Here is a 19,858-nt window from a genome sequence, read left to right as displayed (position 1 = left end):
GAGCTTAATAAAGATTCATATCCACTGCTGCTTAAATCTGCAGTTGTGCCCATGCACTTATCATCATCAGTGGAGCTTTGAGCTTTATTTCCTAATGAAGCAGATCCAGCTTTCTTAAAAAACATATTTATTGTCAGTTTAGGAATTTTTTCGCTCTGTGTTGCGTCCAAAAAATCGTCAAGTTCCTCATTTTTCCTGATCACATCAATATCGTCAGCGTTGAAGCATAAGCTATTTTTTGGTTCTTTGTCCTGTAATTCTTCTTTCAAAGCTTCCATGCCTTTATCACCAAGTTTTCCCTCCAAGTCACTAATCAGACTTTGGCTGATTTTTGGTTTGGACACCCAGCGTTCTAGTTTGATGAAGGTGGATATCTCCTTGAGATCTGTTTCAGATTTAAACAAAACTGATGTTAATAAATTATTTCTTTTCATTGTGAGAAGTGGAAGAGGTTAAAAAAGTCCATAATTATTTGAATCCAAGCAAGACACCCAATTTAGATTGCATATATTAAATAACTTTTTTTTTTAACCAGAAATATAACTACTAAACTTACCAGAAAATCTCGTAAGGTTATTATCTGTTTCATCCACATTCTCAAGTCTGGCTCGTTTTTCTGTATGTTTAAAAAAGTAAAACAAAATATTTAAAAAAAAATCACAAATCATCTAAATCACAGATATACCATCTAAAACAACATGAGACACAAAGGTCTTATTCAGAGTTCAGTTAAGTGCACAGGGACTTATTGCTAAAATTCTCCACATCAGTATGGTACAATGGCATCTTAGGGCCATGTAGGTAAAAAGAAAAGAAAAGAAATATGGAACTGAGAGCAGAGTAATATTCTGAGAAAAAACTAAGAATTTAAAGATTAAAGTTGTACATTTATGAGAAGAAACTCCAATATTCTCTGGGATTATAAAATGATACATTTGCGAGGAAAAAATTCAAAAGCACATTTTAATGATGATTACGTGAGGAATGTGTCACAACACAGTGCATCACACTCTGCAGTGGGCACACAGGCATCGGAACTGGACCATGGATCAATGGAGGAAGGTGTCCTGGTGTGATGAATCAATAGGGGAATGAATCAGTGATTCATTGTACACAGAATTATTATATACCATTCATCTTTAATAGAAAAAAAATCCAAGAATTCGGTGTATAAGTTTTCAATTTATTTTGGGTTTCCTGAAATCAACAGAGGGTCAAAATGATACATACACCCACTTGGATTATTAATTCAATGGTGCTCAAAGTTCCAAAATGTCTTAACTTGCCAAGGCCTCTTAACTTCCTGTCAGTGATGACTGACTACAGCTGGTAGCTTCTCTATGCACAACATAAAAAGGGTTTGTTTGACACTCACTGGATTGACTAACACAGTACAATAAGAAAGTCCAAGGAGCTCAGTGCAGATCTGAGAAAGACAATAATTGACTTACACTCTCAGGAATGGCCCTTGGAGCAATTTCTAAACAACTGAAGATTCCATGATCATCAATTCAAACAATTGTATGTCAGTACAAGTTATTGGGAGGTGGAGCTACTTTGCCAAGCCAACTTATGAATTATGGAAGACCCAAACTAACCCCTCAGCTGAGAGGACCTTGGTTCAGATGGTCAGGAACAACCCAGGAACCTCCAAGGCACAGGCCTGCCATGAACTAGAAGCTGCTGGAACACTTTGTTTCTCAATGTCAAGGATGCCACATCATCAAATCATGCTGAAGGACTTTTCCGATGTCTAGGCTCCTCCTTTCAGAGAATTTTTCAAGGATGCATGTGTGGATTCTCAGCACTCTTTAAATCACCCACAATCCTATGTGCATGCACAAGGCAGGGCCTGTTCAATGATGAGCATCAACATGACTGTATATGGGGCACACAAGCCTAGACTGTGGTCTAAGATTAATAGGAAGACATTAGTCCATTGCATGCTTTAAAAAAAACTGGAGGATTGAGCTAAAGTGGCAAAAACGTGGGTTGACATGAAATAGCCCGTTGAGATTAGCATCTGGGACACAATCCTTGATGAAAGCGGTTTTCATATTTTTAGAAATGACTGTGTGGCAGCGGGGGTGTGGTCAAGCATTGGTCTGTGACCGGAGGGTGGAGTCAGGGAAGGTAAGTGGCAGAATCACTGCACCTGATGTCAATTAATGTGTGTTTGTGTGTCTTCCCCAGTGACCGCGCCCTATAAAAAGGAGAGAGAGAGCAGAGGAAGGAAGCTCTCTCCCCAACCAGATGACTTGTGTGCGTGCGTGCGTGTGTGTGTGGCTGGGAGAGTGTACATTTGCTCCTGAAAAGTGCAAAAATAAAATAGTTTTTGGAACTCAGTTCTGGCCTGCAGTCCTTCTGTGCTCCACCCACCCATCCGAACAGTTACAGTGGTGCTGAAACCCTGGATCGGAGCACAGAGAAAAACAGCCCCATGGAGTCCTCCCCCTTCGCAGACCTGGTCCACGCCCTCGCCATGGCCCAGCAGAGCAAGCACCAGGCACTAGTCGCCCTCCGGAAGGAGCAGGAGCAAAGGTTCGAGGCCCTGATGCTGGCGCAGCAGGAAGATCGTCAGGCGTTCCGGCACCTCCTCGCGTCTGCGGGGTACACCACCTCCACCGTCGCGGGCCCTCCCCACCTCACCCTAACGAAGATGGGCCCACACGATGACCCTGAGGACTTCCTCACGCTCTTTGAGCAGGTAGCAGAGGCCTCGGGCTGGCCGGTGGAACAGCGTCCGGCGCGCCTCCTCCCCCTGCTAATGGGCGAGGCGCAGCTGGCCACGCTACAGCTCCCCGCTGACAGCCGGCTGGTCTACGCGGACCTCCACCGGGCCGTCCTCCAGCGTGTGGGATGCACCCCTGAACAACACCGACAGCACTTTCGCACTCTGCGCCTGGAGGAAGTCGGCCGGTCGTTCGCATTTGGCCAGCAACTCCGGGACGCCTGCTGGCGGTGGCTGAGGGCCGACAACCGCGACACCACGGGAATCGTCGATCTGGTGGTACTGGAGCAGTTCATCGCTCGACTACCCGAGGGGACCGCGGAGTGGGTCCAGTGCCACCGCCTAGCATCGCTGGATCAGGCCATCGAGCTGGCGGAAGACCATTTGGCGGCTGTTCCAATGGCAGGACAGCAGATCTCCTCTTTTCCCCTCTCCTCTCTCTCTCCCTCCCCTTCTGTGTCTCGTCCTCACCCCGTTCCCCCACCGCGGTCCGCCGCACCCACAGTGCCCTCCCGTTTCCCACTTCTGTCTGTCTCTCCCCCCCCCCCCAGGTGAGTGAGCCCCAGAGTGCCAGTGCAGAGAGAAAGCCCAGGCCGGTTTGCTGGCGCTGCAGGGAGCTGGGGCACCTCCAGCAGCAGTGCCCGGTAATGGAGGTGGGCGTGGTGGTCCGGATCCCCGACATGCCAGGAGCCGCCCTCGATTGGGCTGGAGCGTATCGCACACCGGTGAGTGTCCAAGGGGATACATATCAGGCTTTGGTGGACTCTGGCTGTAATCAGACCTCAATCCACCAAAGCCTGGTGCAAGATGAGGCATTGGGGGGAGCACAATTGGTGAAGGTGTTGTGTGTGCACAGGGATGTTCACAACTACCCTTTAGTGTCGGTCCACATTCTTTTTCGAGGGGAAAAATTCAGTGTAAAAGGTGGCGGTTAATCCTCGCCTTACCCAATCGATAATTTGGGGGGACTGATTGGCTGGGATTTCAGGAATTAATGAGGCATTTAGTGAAGAGTGGGTCCTGCCGTAGTTCAGCAGGGGGAGGTCCCAGAGTGGCTTTGGCGGGAGCAGCTGTCACAGAGCCGTCTACGTCATCACCGCGTCAGAGCAAGGAGCCACAGGCTCCTCCTCCTTCTCTCGGGAAATCCCTCGTGGATTTCCCATTAGAACAGTCGCAAGACAAGACTCTGTGGCATGCGCTTGACCAAGTGAGAGTAATCGATGGTCAAACGCTCCAGCCAAACGCCACCCCATCCTTCCCCTATTTCTCCATTATGAGAGATAGATTATACCAAGTGACTCAGGACACTCAGACTAAGGAGCCGATTACACAGCTTTTGATTCCTAAGAGCCGCCGGGAATTGGTATTCCAGGTAGCTCACTTTAATCCCATGGCTGGACAATTGGGGCAGGATAAGACACTAGCCCGAATATTGGCCCGGTTCTATTGGCCAGGGATTCGTGGCGATGGCCGTAGGTGGTGTACGGCGTGCCGTGATTGCCAGTAAGTAAATCCAGCAGCCATTCCAAAAGCGCCTTTGCGCCCTCTACCATTAATCGAGACCCCGTTCAAAAGAATCAGGATGGATCTCGTCGGGCCATGAGATCGGTCAACACGAGGGTATCGCTTTATTTTAGTCCTGGTGGACTATGCAACACGATACCCAGAAGCAGTGCCTTTGCGCAATATCTCAGCATGCAGTATTGCGGAAGCGCTCTTCCACGTCATCTCCTGAGTTGGAATCCCCAAAGACATTCTGACTGATCAAGGCACTTCGTTTATGTCATGCACACTGCGCGAACTGTACGGGTTATTGGGAATTAAGCCGATCCGCACCAGCCTTTATCAGCCACAAATGGACGGTTTAGTCGAACGGTTCAACTGCACCCTCAAAAATATAATTAAAAAATTCGTAAGTGAGGACGCACGCAATTGGGATAAATGGCTCCAACCCCTGTTATTTGCAATGCGAGAGGTCCCACAAGCCTCCACGGGGTTCTCCCTGTTCGAATTATTATATGGGTGTAAGCCGCGCGGCATCCTAGATGTACTGTGGGAAAATTGGGAGGAGGGACCTTCACCGAGCAAAAATGAAATTCAATACATGATTGACCTGCGCGCAAAACTCCGCACACTCACACACCTAACCCAGGAGAATTTGCGGCAGGCCCAAGAATGGCAAATCCACCTGTACGACAGGCGTACGCGCCTTAGGGAGTTCGTACTGGGAGATAAAGTACTCGTACTGTTGCCCACGTCGACCTCCAAATTGATCGCCAAGTGGCAAGGACCCTTTGAGGTCACACGGCGAGTCGGGGACGTTGACTATGAGGTGAGGCGAACGAACAGGGGCGGGGCGCTACAGATTTAACACCTCAATCTGCTTAAACTCTGGAACAAGGAGGTCCCCGTGGCGTTGGTGTTGGTGGTTCCGGAGAAGGCGGAGCTGGGGCCGGAGGTTCAAAAAAGAACATCGCTTACCTCTCTGGTCCCCTGTGGAGACCACCTCTCCCCGACCCAACTCACGGAGGTTGCCCAGTTGCAGGCCGAATTTTTGGACGTGTTCTCGCCCCTGCCCGGCCGCACCCGCCTCATAGAACACCACATCGAGACACCCCCGGGGGTGGTAGTGTGCAGCCGCCCTTACAGGCTACCCGAACACAAGAAAAAAGTGGTTCGGGAAGAACTCGAGGCCATGCTCGAAATGGGCATCGTTGAGGAGTCCCACAGTGACTGGAGCAGCCTGGTGGTCTTGGTTCCCAAGGCCGACGGGTTGGTCCAGTTCTGTGTAGACTATAGAAAAGTCAAAGCGGTGTCTAAATTTGATGCGTACCCAATGCTTTGTATTGATGAGTTGCTGGATCGACTAGGCACGGCTCGCTTTTACTCGACACTGGATTTGACAAAGGGTTATTGGCAGATCCCCTTGACTCCACTATCCCGAGAAAAAACTTTTTTTTCCACACCGTTTGGCTTACACCAATTTGTTACACTTCCTTTTGGGCTGTTTGGTGTGCCCGCTACGTTCCAGCAGCTTATGGACAGGGTCCTCCGCCCCCACGCCACCTATGCGGCCACGTACTTGGACGATATCATAATCTATAGTAATGACTGGCCGCGTCATTTAGAACACCTAAGGGCCATCCTTAGGTCACTGAGGCGAGCGGGTCTCACGGCCAACCCAAAGAAGTGTGCGATTGGGCTGGTGGAAGTACGGTATCTGGGCTTCCACTTGGGCAATGGGCAGGTGTGTCCCCAAATTAATAAGACAGCAGCGATTGCACCCGAGGCCCAAGACCAAAAAGGGGGTGAGACAGTTCCTGGGGCTGGCTGGCTACTATTGTAGGTTTATACCTAATTATTCAGACATCACCAGCTCCTGACAGGAGCATAATGTGGTGGTGGGTTTTTTTCCTCCTCTTGTTACTACTGTTTCTCCTTTTCCTTTTCTTTTATCCCTGTCTTCCTGTCCTGTTCCCCCTCTGTAAGGGCAAGTTGATGGTCAATTTCACTGGTAACAGTGATAATAAAGGGTTCATTCATTCATTCATTCATTCATTCAAAATAGAACTTTTTGGTTTAAATGAGAAGTATTATGTTTGGAGAAAGGAAAACACTGCATTCCAGCATAAGAACCTTATCCCATCTGTGAAACATGGTGGTGGTAGTATCATGGTTTGGGCCTGTTTTGCTGCATCTGGGCCAGGACGGCTTGCCATCATTGATGGAACAATGAATTCTGAATTATACCAGCGAATTCTAAAGGAAAATGTCAGGACATCTGTCCATGAACTGAATCTCAAGAGAAGGTGGGTCATGCAGCAAGACAACGACCCTAACCACACAAGTTGTTCTACCAAAGAACAGTTAAAGAAGAATAAATTTAATGTTTTGGAATGGCCAAGTCAAAGTCCTGACCTTAATCCAATGGAAATGTTGTGGAAGGACCTGAAGTGAGCAGTTCATGTGAGGAAACCCACCAACATCCCAGAGTTGAAGCTGTTCTGTACGGAGGAACGGGCTAAAATTCCTCCAAGCTGGTGTGCAGGACTGATCAACAGTTACCGCAAACGTTTAGTTGCAGTTATTGCTGCACAAGGGGGTCACACCAGATACTGAAAGCAAAGGTTCACATACTTTTGCCACTCACAGATATGTAATATTGGGTCATTTTCCTCAATAAATAAATGACCAAGTATAATATTTTTGTCTCATTTGTTTAACTGGGTTCTCTTTATCTACTTTTAGGGCTTGTGTGAAAATCTGATGTTGTTTTAGGTCATATTTATGCAGAAATATAGAAAATTCTAAAGGGTTCACAAACCTTCAAGCACCACTGTAAATATAACAAATGACAAATGAAACAATGAATAAATTTGTCATTATTAAAACGATTATTTATGTAATTAGCTGCAGTTCAACCAGGAAATGTAAATCAGAGAGGCACTAAATTCTGCAGTGATCTGATGATCTGGTGCAGAATGTGTCTTTTGGATTTTTTTTTTTAATCAGCTGTGTTTAAATCATAGTAAAAACAAACAAATAAAAAACAAACACTTTTACCTCCTGTCACGTGATCCTCCCATTCCTGTTCCAGGTCATTGGCGGGTTGGTTTTTGTGTATCTCTTTAAGAATCTGTACAGTGATCTTAGTGGCGTTTGATTCACCGTACTTATCCACCATCAGGTTCACAACATTGAACTGTTTAGCTTCCTCCAGTTTGTTGCAGGGAATAGGTTCAAAACCCTTTGCCAAGTTATTCATCAGGGACGATTTAAATCTCTCAAAGTCATCCTTGGTCAGGTTATCCAGGTACTTAAGGAGTATTTTCCTCCAGGAGGACATTTCTCTTCACTCTGAGGAGGAGAGATGAGGGAACTGGAAGTGCAAGGCAGTGAATATGGGAAGAATAAAAGATGATGGGGCATGCTGTCGATTAATAAATTGATTATTTTCTCATAACACTTTAATGTCCTAAAGTGTTTTATTCCTCTTATACTACAGCAAGTTACGTTCCCACAAACATTTGTTTTTCATTTGAATTTTGTTAGCTGTTGTATTTCATGTTAAAACTGTTAAAAAAAGTCTGACATGACCAAAACTTGCAATTTTAACAGGGGTGTGTAATTTTTTTTCAACTGTAGACTATCTACTGTACCTGTTATGTAAGTGAGAATAGGAACTAACTTGTTTTGTGAACATTCCACAAGATTAAAGATCACTATAAATAGATAAAATATGACATCATTCATTAATAACTAAAAATTGCAATTGTCAAATTTGCCGGAGGATAAGAGCAATTGTGGATGGGTAGTTGATTATTTTCCTATTACAGCACCACAGTATTTATTCGTTGCATATTACATATGTATCTGAATTTTTTTTTAAACAGATGTAATGAGGGGCGGCACGGTGGTGTAGTGGTTAGCGCTGTCGCCTCACAGCAAGAAGGTCCTGGGTTCGAGCCCTGGGGCCGGCGAGGGCCTTTCTGTGTGGAGTTTGCATGTTCTCCCCGTGTCCGTGTGGGTTTCCTCCTGGTGCTCCGGTTTCCCCCACAGTCCAAAGACATGCAGGTTAGGTTAACTGGTGACTCTAAATTGACCGTAGGTGTGAATGTGAGTGTGAATGGTTGTCTGTGTCTATGTGTCAGCCCTGTGATGACCTGGCGACTTGTCCAGGGTGTACCCCGCCTTTCGCCCGTAGTCAGCTGGGATAGGCTCCAGCTTGCCTGCGACCCTGTAGAAGGATAAAGCGGCTAGAGATAATGAGAATGAGATGTAATGATGTCTGTCAAACTATCAGCACAATAATAACCTGCAACACACACACAGAATATGGCAAATCAAGTGCTCTGCGATAACATACTGTACATACCTTCAGAACCTGAGTAAGAGTTAAAAACTATAACTCTCTCAGGGTCAGCTGTCGAACATATAACCAACTTCAGAGAAATTTATGGAGACTTTTACCTTGAATCCAACACTATCACGTACATGTTTAATTTTACTTACTTCATTTAAGCTCTAACCTGACACCATGTGGGTGGTATGGTAGTGCAGTGGTAAGCACTGTCACCTCACAGCAAGAAGGTTCTGGGTTCAGCCCTCCTGGCTGACTGGGGCCTTTACATGCAGAGTTTGCATGTTCTCTTCGTGCTTGTGTGGGTTTCCTCAAACAGCCCAAAGACATGTTAAAAGGTCCCATGGCATGAAATTTTCACTTTCTGAGTTTTTTTAATGTTAAAATGAGTTCCTCTGACCTTCTTAAGTCACCCCAGTGGCTAGAAATTTCATAATGTGTAAACCAAACTATGCCCAATATTTGAGAATGGCGCATCAAAACGGCGCGTTGAGAAGCTCTTCCCTTGCCGACGTCAGCAAGGGAGATGATCCCCACGCCCCCCCTCTGGATTCCCACCCACAGTATGGATTGCCCGCCCAGTTGTAGTGAGGAGACCATTGAGGACACAACAACATGGCATCACCTAAGCGAGCGAAACATGGAAGTTCTGCTTTACATGGATGTGACAACACAGAAAGGAGTCTGTTTTTACTGCCGACGGGAGAGCCCCTGAAGACGCAGTGGCTTAATTTTATTTACTTCAATAATACGCCGTCGAGTCTACCTAAGATGGTGTATGTTTGTCGGAAGCATTTTACTGAGGAATGTTTCCACAACTTGGGACAGTACAGGGCAGGTTTTGCACATCAACTGTCACTGAAGCCTGGGTCCATACCAAGCATCCCTGCCGCATCAGCCACAAACAGCGAACAAGTAAGTGTATAACTGGTCGTTTTGCCGTGTTTTAAAATCGGTGCGTTAGCCTAGCAATGGCTACATTAGCTGTGCAGCTAACCGCTTCCTGCAGTTAGCCAGGTAATCTGCGCTACAAAACTAAAGAGCATGCAGCATGCTCTGTTAAACTGAGTTCAGTCTGGAAATTGACTGTAACTTATGAGCTTATGTTTGACTATTGCTCCGCAATGCATGTCTTCTGTTGGATAAGCGATATGTTGCTGTAGTTGCTGCTTCTATCCTCTTTGGTTATGGAGTGCGTGTTCAAGCCTAGGGTATTATACGTTCGTAAACTACCACTCCGAACACTCTCACTCTCTGTTCTCTGTGTCACGTTGAGTTTACGAAAGGAGTCCGAGGGAGAACGGGGTTTTGTCTTAGCAGCGTGGCTACAGGCGCTGATAGCAGCGAGTATGTGTGTGCTTGACCTGCCATTGCTACTGTTCACACACAGCTAGCATGGCCGCAGCTTGGTCAAGCCCCTCCCCCCATGGCCCGCCCCACCCTCTACCCTTCCCCGCCTCCTGCTTCTCATTAGCAAAACGACGCACTGGGAAAAGCGCTGAAATGGGGCTTTCTCCCAGGAGGCTATATTTACGTGCCGAGGGTTCATTTTGAGAAAGGCTGCGGATATAACATCCGGAAGCCTCCACGAGCCCGTTTAAAGCATCAACAAACCACCATGCCATGGGACCTTTAACTGGCAACTCTAAATTGCCCATGAGTGTGAATGGTTGTTTGTCTCTGTGTTAGACCTGCAATACTTTGGCTACCTACCAATCCATAAACAAATGCAGAACTTTGCTCTGCTGGACGCTGGCATGCGCAAGATTATGATATACCAAAAGGATTACATTTCACCACAAAAGAAGCCAGTTTTAATTTCAGTTTTTTAAAGGAAAAAAGTTATTTCAAACTGAAAATATACTTCAGTTTCACTATGAGTACATGTGAAAAATGCATCTGGTATGCAAGCAGCATTGTTCACATATTTGTCTGTGATCTATATGCATATCTAAGGATGAAAAACTCGATCCACTAGTTCAGTCTCTGCCCAGGACTGGATTATCTTCCTTGACTGCTTCTGATTTTGCATTAAAACAATAAACAGAGCAACACTGAAGAAGGCATCTGTACTGTTTCATAATTTTACATGGACCATGTGTAACCATGGTGCCAATTTAACACAAGTGATGCTCCAAACAGCTGCAGGACACATGCAGCAGCTGTCTCATGAATACAAATTGAAAAACAAGTATAATCCAGGCTTTCTTAAAACACAAACAGGAAATAATAGAAACACTGCATTTTAAAATTGTCAAATCCTGTCAAATTTATGGCACAAATATTGGTCAATACAACAAAGGCCTAATAAAATGAAAATGCACAAGTGTGGCAGAATGTGATCTCTTTGGCCTTCCATAGTTAAAAAAAAAATCCTGTGAGAAAACTGTCTCCACAGTGCTGAGAATAGAAAATGAAACAGAGTTTTCTGTTTATTTCATTAAACTGTCACTAAAATAATCACAATATCATTAATTATCACTAAACTAAATTGTGACACTTCAGTTCTGAACACCGTGTGAAAGAAAATCCCAAATTTGTGGTTTTCATCTGGGCTGTCCATCAATTTATGAGTTTCTGTTGAAAAATGAACATTTTCCTTCCTACACACCTTCTAACTGTGGCATCATGTCATTTAGAATAACAAACACAAGGCCCAGTATATATAAATAAAATATAACATTAATTACTGACATTATAATTTTTTAAGCAGAAGATTAATGTTAACTTTTTTTTCCTTTAGTATGTAAATAGTCACACACCAGGTTCTTCACAACTAAAATCAGTCGCCTTCAGTGCATCATTTCTCATGTTTATGAGTCAGGTTAGTGAGAGTGAAGGTGCACTTACTTGTGAATGAGTTGTGTTCAGTTTGTGTGTTCAGTTTGTGTGCTCTCTCTCTCTCTCTCTCTCTCTCTCTCTCACCGGAGCTCAACTGAGAGCTACACATCAGAACATCAGAGCTTCCCTGAATGAAAAGAGGCGGTTCCTCAACAAAAATCTCATCTAGGCAATCAGGTATATCCTGACTGGTGGTGGGGGGTGTAGTAACTTACAAGAAATAACATCAGGCTTGCTGTAGCATTCTCAGGCTAACACAATCACCCTACAGATCATCACCACTTCTCTTAAAGCAGTACACTACGGGGGGAGCTCTTTTCACCACAAAGAATATATGTTTTACTTCCACACTATTGATTTATATAAGAAGTCTGAAAATTGTAGCCACACAGAGTACAAAATGTATGCGACTGAAAATGATCTTGAACATGACAATAATAACATCAACAATTGTGAGTATTACACAGATGAAGAATTGAACACGTGAAAATGGAAGGTGCTTCATCAATAATACACTTTTTTTTAAAACTTCATGATGTATAAGTGATAATGCAAATATAACACACACACACACACATATATATACATCCATCCATTATCTGTAGCCGCTTTATCCTGTCCTACAGGGTCGCAGGCAAGCTGGAGCCTATCCCAGCTGACTATGGGCGAGAGGCGGGGTACACCCTGGACAAGTCGCCAGGTCATCACAGGGCTGACACACATAGACACACAACCATTCACACTCACATTCACACCTACGCTCAATTTAGAGCCACCAATTATCTTAACCTGCATGCTTTTGGACTGTGGGGGAAACCGGAGCACCCAGAGGAAACCCACAAAGACACAGGGAGAACATGCAAACTCCGCACAGAAAGGCTCTCAATGGCTGCTGGGCTCGAACCCAGGACCGTCTTGCTGTGAGGCGACAGTGCTAACCAGTACACCACCATGCTGCCCCCACATATCTCATCTCATTATCTGTAACCGCTTTATCCTGTTCTACAGGGTCGCAGGCAAGCTGGAGCCTATCCCAGCTGACTACGGGCGAAAGGCGGGGTACACCCTGGACAAGTCGCCAGGTCATCACAGGGCTGACACATAGACACAGACAACCATTCACACTCACATTCACACCTACGCTCAATTTAGAGTCACCAGTTAACCTAACCTGCATGTCTTTGGACTGTGGGGGAAACCGGAGCACCCGGAGGAAACCCACGCGGACACGGGGAGAACATGCAAACTCCGCACAGAAAGGCCCTCGCCGGCCACAGGGCTCGAACCCGGACCTTCTTGCTGTGAGGCAACAGCGCTAACCACTACACCACCGTGCCGCCCACAAAGCATTATAAAATATTTAGTTTACTAAATATTTCAGTTTCACAAAATCTCTTTATTTTCTTTTTTGTTGTTGTTCTAATCTTTAAGCATCTTTTCTTACAGTAAATACTTTTCTTACAGCAAAAGTATTCATCCCCCTTGGTGTTTGTCCTGATTTGTTGCATTACATGCTGCAAATAAGATGGATTTTTGGAGGGTTAGCACCATTTGATTTACACAACATGCCCACCACTTTAAAAGTGAAAATTGTTGTTTTTTTATTGTGAGGCAAACAATAATTAAGATGAAAAAAATAGAAATCTGGAATGTGCACAGGTATTCACCCCCCAAAGTCAGTACTTTGTAGAGCCACATTTTGCTGCAGTTACAGCTGCAAGTCTCTTGGGGTATGTCTCTATTAGCTTAGCACATCTAGCCACTGGGATTTTTGCCCGTTCCTCAAGGTTTCTCCCCACTGCTGAACTGCCATGTTCCACAAAGAGCTTACAAAACATGCACAGGATCTTATAGTCCAAATTATCGACCAGAAGACGGGTACAAAAGAATTACTAAAACATTGCATGCACCTTGGCACACCATAATGGTTATCATCAACAAGTGGAGAAAACACTGTGGAGCACCACAGAGACATCATCACCAAGAACAGGACGTTCCTCAAAAATTGATGAAAGGACAAGAAGAAATCTTATGACAGATCTGCCAAGAGACCTCCAGCAACATTTAAAGGAGCTGCAGGAACATCTGGCAAGTACTTGTCATCTCCTGAAACATTTGCAATTATTGTTTGAGTCACAATAAAATAACAATTTTCACCTTTAAAGTGGTCGGCATGTTGTGTAAATCAAATGGTGCTAACCCTCCAAAATCCATTTTAATTCCAGCTTGTAATGCGACAAAACAGGACAAACACCAAGGGGGATGAATACTTTTGCAAGTCACTGTAGGGTTGCTATGCTCTAATTGAAACCTTGGCCCCTCCAGAATTTTGAAGATAGTCTCAACCTTCACAATAATAATTGAATATTCAGGAATTTACTCCATATATTATAAGTTGGCCCATGATTGACCTATAAAACCTAAAAATAGGTCAAATTGGCATGAAATCATTAGAGTCGCTTTACTTTCATTTTCATTAATTTTATAATTTTCATGTTACTGATTTAAATCATGTGATCAAGAAGAGTATTTTATTTACTCCAAGATGCAAAATGTTGCATTCTGGATCACTCAGAATGTACCATTTCATATTTCTATTTCTTATTTTTTAAACTATATTTTAAAAACTAATGCTGCCACTGCTCTGCTTACGTGTTGGGTCTGCCTACTACTCTTTCCCAAATGCCCCCATACTCCGAAAGTTATTGACAGGGCTGAGATTGTTGTCACATGCAGGAGATGACAAGTACCTTTAAATGTTGCTGGAGGTCTCTTGGCAGATCCGTCATAAGATTTCTTCTTGTCCTTTCATCAGTTTTTGAGGGATGTCCTGTTCTTGGTGATGATGTGTCTGTGGTGCTCCACAGTGTTTTCTCCACTTGTTGATGATAAGCTTTATGGTGTGCCAAGGTGCATGCAATGTTTTGGCAATTCTTTTTTACCCCTCTTCTGATCAATAATTTCAACAATAAGATCTTGTACATGTTTTGTAAGCTCTTTGTGGAATGTGGCTTCTGCAGTGGGTAGAAACCAAAATGATGTCAAGAAAATCCTTCAGAAAAATCCTGAGCACCATCACATGTCCCATTAGAAAAGGGTGTGCACACTTATGCCACTAGGTTATTGGTTTCCCTCATCATTTTCCATTAATTATTTTATGAGAAATCCAGTGTAGGAGTAGTGATGTTTGAACAAACACTGGACTCAAATTCCCAGAATGTCAAGTCAAGTTTATTTGTATAGTGCTTTTAACAACAGATATTGTCGCAAAGCAGCTTAACAAAAAATTAAAGAATTTAAACATGAGCTAATTTTATCCCTAATTTATCCCCACTGAGCAAGCCTGTGGTGATGGTAGCAAGGAAAAAATCCCTCAGATGGCATGAGGAAGAAACCTCGAGAGGAACCAGAATCAAAAGGGAACCCATGCAGGTATATCTGCAATGCAGCTATAAGACACAGTTGCTCTGAGTTATATATTTTAAAAAAAAAGTTAGATGACTTTTCCACAGTACATCCAGTATTCCCAGTCTTCTACAAGCTGGGGATGTGTGTGTTCCCGAAACACTTTTTGAAAGTGTAATCCATTAAAAATAAATAAATAAATAAATAAATAAATTATACATAAAGGAACTTCCTAAACTTATCCGTTTTGACTTACTCATGCTGTTACTTTCACAAGCTGATATCTTGATAAAATGTCTCCTGTATGATAAAACTCATGCACAGGACATCTATAAATGAATATGAACAAAAAAATAAAATAAAAAATCTGGTGTGGTCCATATATCACTAGTGGACATGTTACATGCAAGTATGAAGGCTTCGCCCTGTGCAAGTGTCCATGCACAATACCCTGACATGCTCGCAGAAGTACCAATCAGCCTGAAAAGATGAAAGCATTGCTATGTCTCTCTCTATAGAATGAGATGAAATAAGGTCTCAATCCCACCACAACTTTATCAGCAGGTAGTCAAATAGCATTGTGGGTGATGTACGAACCTATAACCCACAGATTAATAGGCAAATTATTAATGGTGGATTTTCCCTTTAAAGTAGAAAAGGCCTCTGATTAAAAATGCTGGATAAGATTATTTTTGTCTCGCTTCTCTTTTGCATATACAGGACTGTTTTGTTAAACAATTCCTATGTAATGGGTTAGAAACTCCTTGTTCTCCGACGTCTAATGGAAACAATGTTCTGTCTATGATACCAGATTGGCATTTCAGAGTCTGCAGTCGCAAACTGTGCTGTATTTGTTATTGTCAATGTTGAGTCCTCAGAGTTAATGTCTCTACTGCTGGATTGTGTTGATGTTGGTATTGTGCCGTCTGAGCTATCTGTATTGAGTACATTATCCGAATTTGCCATTTCATCATCTTCAAGACGGAGTTGTTCTGGTGATGTTGTGCTTGGTATCATTGAGTCCTCTGAGTCGCCAGTATTTGGTTGATTATCCCAATGGGACATGTCAGCATCTGCAGTGCCTGATAGTGTTGGAGGCATCAGGCTTTGTAATGGTAAGGAATCCACTGAGCTAGTAACTGTTGAAGAATGCAAAATTGTTTCTGTTGACTGGCTGCTTGTGTGTTCCAGTTTTTCTGAGATAATCTTAAACCACTTCGGGGTGAAGTGGCAGAACATGACTCCATAATTGGAGACCATGATGGCAGAGATCTGGGTAATAGTCTGCAGTTCAGAATGTGTGAAAAAGACTGGAATAGCGCAAAGCCAAGCAAACAAATGGATAAGCATGCTGAAGACGATAGGCTCTGTCTCATCATCTCTGCCTTTGAATGCCAACAAGAAACACACCACAGCTAGAACAGCGATGTATACATGCATCACCCCAAAGCCGACCATGGATGCACCTTGGATGCACAGATGGTTCATGGTAAGTTGCTGAGTGTTTGATTTTATCTCCTCAACAATCGGGCAATCAAACACAAACCAGAATATGCAAATGAGGACCTGAATAGCCGTGAGAATGCCTATAATGAGAAATGGCTTATAAATCTTACTCAACTTGTTCTGTGTGTTTGGATCATAGACCACATGGTGTATGAAGGTGCAAAAAGCCCTGCTCAGAATGCAGGATACACACAGTGTGAATCCAACACCATACATGGCCTGTTGTGCCATGCAATGAATACTGCGTGGTCTGTCTAAAAAAAGTATGACACCTCCAAAACTCACAGTAAGACCAACTTTCATAATACAAGAATATATTAAAGTGTTTTTGATGATGGGATTATCTCTGTGTGAAATGAAAAAGATGAGTGAGAAGATCAGTAGCAGTATGCCAACTCCTGTTCCAATCATTACCACGATGGAATATGGGTCAGCCCACTTCAAATACCAAATGATCCACTCCTGACATTCTGATGAACCAGGATGAGAAGAAGAACCATTTGGACATTTTTGACAAGTGTCTTGATCTGTATACAGAAAACAATGGAATACGACACAACTGTTACTGAAAATGATAGTGACTGCAATTCCTAAACTTCTGTCTCAGATTTGATTTATTACTGAACAAGTGGGATTCATGACATTTTCATTGTCACAACTCAGGCTATAATTATACAACTCACCTGTCATGTTAGAAAAGTATCCTTCACTACAATTAATACAGGTATACAGTAGCAACAGGAAACATTTAACACACTCTTCTCTGTGCTGGGAGGGCATGTCACTGAACACCTAGACAAGGGCACCTAGATGTAAAAAGAAAGGTTTTCTGTGTTTAAAATATTTCACAAAGCTCTTTTTATAGGGCCTTGCATAATTATTAACTCTCCTAGGACTTTTTCCCCACTTAGTTTGGTGTTACAACTTGGAATTAAAATTGATGTAAACAAGTATTATAAGTTCATTATAAGTGTGGAGTTTGCATGTTCTGCCCATGTCTTCGTGGGTTTCCTCTGGGTGCTCCAGTTTCCTCCACAGTTCAAAGACATGTGGTTAGTTTAGCATGGGGTGGCTTTGGGCTGAAGTGCCCTTGAGCAAGGCACTTAACCCCCAAATGCTCCCTTGGTGCTGTAACATGGCTGGCCATTACTGTGGGGGGTGGGGTGGGGGTGCTCATTGTGTGTGTGTGTGAAGCATGTCTGCTTCAGATGGGTTAAATGCAGAGGATGAATTTCACTGTGCATGTGACAAATAAAAAAGCTTCTTCAGAGTTACCCTTAGTCATCCATCTATTGAGTTTATTTATCTACCCATCCATTATCTACTAGTGTATCTAAAAAAAATTATAATATCATGAAAAAGTTCATTTTTTTGTAAGTTAATTCAAAAAGGTAAACTTTCATATATTCTATATTCATTACACAAAGTGAAATATTTCAGGCCTCTTTTTGTTTAAAATTTGATGATTATGGCTTATAGCTCATGGAAATCAGAAATCCAGTATCTCAAATTATTAGAATATTTCCTAAGATCAATTAAAAAAAGAAAGGATTTAAAATACAGAAATGTCCAACCTCTGAAAAGTGTGTTCATTTACACACTCAGTAATTGGTTGGGGCTCCTTTACCACAAATTACTGCAACAATGGGGCATGGCATGGAAGCAATCAGCTTGGGGCACTGCTGAGGTGTTATTGAAGCCCAGGTTGCTTTAATCATGGCCTTCGGCTAGTCTGTATTTTTGAGTTGGGTGTTTCTCATCTTCCTCTTGACAATACCCCATAGATTATCTGTGGGATTCAGGTCAGGTGACTTGGCTGGCCAATCAAGCACACTAATATCATGGTCAGCAAGCCAGCTTTGGCACTGTGGGCAGATGATAATTCCTGCTGGAAAAGTAAATTGGCATGCTCTAAAATCTCCTGGTCGACCACTGTGTTGACTTTGGACTTGATAAAACACAGTGGACCAACACCCACAGATGACATTGTACCCTAAATCATCACAGACTGTGGAAAATTCACACGACTTCAAACACCTTGGATTCTGTGCCACTCCACTCTTCCTCCAGCCTTGAGGACCTTGATTTCCAAATGAAATGCAAAATTTACTTTGATCTGAAAAGAGGACTTTGGACCACTGCAACAGTCCAGTTCTTTCTCTCCTTAGCCAATGTAAGACACTTCTGGCTTTCTCGCTGGTTCAGGAGTGGCTTGATATTAGGAATGTGACAGTTGTAGCCCATTTCCTGAAGACATCTGTGCATGGTGGCTCTTGATGCACTGACATCAGCCTCAGTCCACTCCTTGTGAAGCATTCCCAAGTTCTTAAATCAACTTTTCTTGACAATCCTCTCAAAACTGTGGTCATCCCTGTTCCTTGTGCACCTTTTCCAGCCAGCCATTTCAGCAGTGACCTTCTGTGGCTTGGCATCATTGTGGAGGGTGCCAATATTCACCTTCTGGACAACCGTCAAGTCATCAGTCTTCCCCACAATTGTGGGTGGGTGTACTGAATTAGACCAAGAGATTTTCTTCTTCTTTCAGCTGTTCCTGTTAGGGGTCACCTCAGTGAATAATGTCCCTCCATCTCCTCCTGTCCTTCAGATATTTTTCTGTCACACCAACCGTCCTCATGTCCTTCACGACCATCCTTAACCTCATCCATAAATCTCATTTTTGGTCTTCTTCTTTTCCTTCTACCTGGCAACTACATCTCCAGCATTATCTTCCTAATATGCCCTGGATCTCTCCTCTGTACGTGTCCAAACCATCTCAATCTCTCCTCTCTCACTTTGTCTCCAAGTCATTCTACTTGTGCTGTCCCTCTAATATACTCATTTCTAATTCTGTCCAACTTTGTAACTCTGAATGAGAATTTTTTACGAAATCTGTGGATGAAAAGACACGGAACGTGACGCGTGCTGAAGCGGTGATGGTTGACCTGTGCTTGGAGTTGAACTTGCCGATTGGTGCCATGAAATGTGAGTTAAACTTATTCAGTTTCTTTTTACATGTCTGATTTTTATTCACTGAAATATCAAACACTGGCTGTACTTCTTTAATTCAAAGTCTTTTCAGTGTTGCAAGTACAAATGTACATGTAGTATGATCAAAAACAGAATTTTATGATTAGTGCTGTTGGGATTGTGGCAAAAAATTGATCATTCCACTGTTTTAAATACAATTATAAATGTCATTTTATTCAATGTCTCTTCTGAAGCATTATGCTGAAGTATTTATATATTGGGACATTAAGATAAAAATGTCGGACTCTCTTTGGCATGAAATAAGAAATTTTTTAAAATTTTATTAGAATCCGTTAACAGGTAGAACATTTTGCCAGGCAATATAATATAATACTTTTGAGGAGTTGCATTCAATACCAATGATTGGTAGTCAACCGTAATGTCTGCAAACAGGGAACACTATTGTATTTATAAAAATGTGATGTATTGTATGTTCTAGAAATTTGTTGAGTGGAAATTCAGTTGAGATGGCTGCTTGCGTTTTGTTT

The 19,858-nt window shown here is 43.2% G+C and overlaps 1 pseudogene; it reads right to left on the bottom strand.

The window, feature by feature from the left end:
* Window positions 1-15,590: 15,590 nt before the first annotated feature.
* LOC132882485 (G-protein coupled receptor family C group 6 member A-like) lies at window positions 15,591-18,993 on the bottom strand (annotated as a pseudogene).
* Window positions 18,994-19,858: the final 865 nt, after the last annotated feature.

The sequence above is a fragment of the Neoarius graeffei genome, chromosome 3 (genome assembly GCF_027579695.1).
Source record: "Neoarius graeffei isolate fNeoGra1 chromosome 3, fNeoGra1.pri, whole genome shotgun sequence".
NCBI lineage: Eukaryota > Metazoa > Chordata > Actinopteri > Siluriformes > Ariidae > Neoarius > Neoarius graeffei.
This window is presented reverse-complemented; position numbering and strand designations above follow the sequence as displayed.